Source organism: Octodon degus, unplaced genomic scaffold (genome assembly GCF_000260255.1).
Source record: "Octodon degus isolate 3935 unplaced genomic scaffold, OctDeg1.0 scaffold00026, whole genome shotgun sequence".
Lineage (NCBI taxonomy): Eukaryota > Metazoa > Chordata > Mammalia > Rodentia > Octodontidae > Octodon > Octodon degus.
In genome coordinates this window covers 16,047,293-16,048,334 of record NW_004524602.1, presented here as the reverse complement: position 1 = coordinate 16,048,334, position 1,042 = coordinate 16,047,293, and positions in this window count along the sequence as shown.

Here is a 1,042-nt window from a genome sequence, read left to right as displayed (position 1 = left end):
TCCCAGTTGCTGCTTCCCTTTGCACAGCTTCTTTCCCTTTCACACTGTAACTTTCAGGTCCTATTTTTCTATTTACTCTTCCAGGTTCTTACACTAGGGAGACACTCTGGTATCTACACAGGTGGGTCTGATTTATTTCACTTAAGAGTGTCCTCTCTAGTTGCATTCATTTTACCTATAAAAGCCTTGAGTTTATCTTTGTTTATAGCTGGGGCAATACTTCCTTGTGTAAGAATACCACATCTTCTTCATCCTTTCCTCAACTGATGGGCGTTTGGGTTGCTTCCAAGATTCAGCTGTTGCAGCTTGCGCTATTCCAGACATGGCTGCACGTATGTCTCCCGCATGGTCTCTTCAGTTCCTTTGGGAAAATGCCTAGAGGGGTAACTGGGTTGCGTGAGGCCTGCCACCTACTTTTCTCAGGAATCTCCAAACTGATTTCCATAGTGCTTGTACCAGTCTGCATTCCCACCAGTAGTGGAGGAGGGTTTGTTTTGTTTGGTTTGGTTTTCCTTACAGCTCCTTTTGTTATTGGTTGACTTCTTGAGGGCAGCCATTCTTCCTGGGGAGAGATGGAATCTCGGTGTTGTTCGAATTTGCTGAATATTTTTTCATATATGTATTTGCCATTTCTATTTCTTCATCTGAGAAGTATATATTCATCTCAGAAGCCCATTTTTTTATATTGGGTCTTTGAATTTTCCAGCCTCATTTTTAAAAATTCTTTATATGTCCTAGATATCAGGGCTCTGTTCTGGGACAGTCAGCTATTTTTTTTTTTTCCAATTCATGGGTTTTCTTTTTAACTCTGTTGGTGATTTCTTTTGCATATATAATCTTGTCAAAAATCCCAGTTGCTGCTTATTTTAAGTATTTACCAATGCAGTTTGTTTTTTGTTCATGAACTCTCTGTCTGTCCTCTATATCTTCAGGATTTCTATCTACTTTCTCCTCCAGTAAATTTAGTGTTTCTGTTTTAATATTTAAATCCGTGATCCATTTTGATTGTGTTCAGTGCACAGTGATAGACGTGGGTCTAATT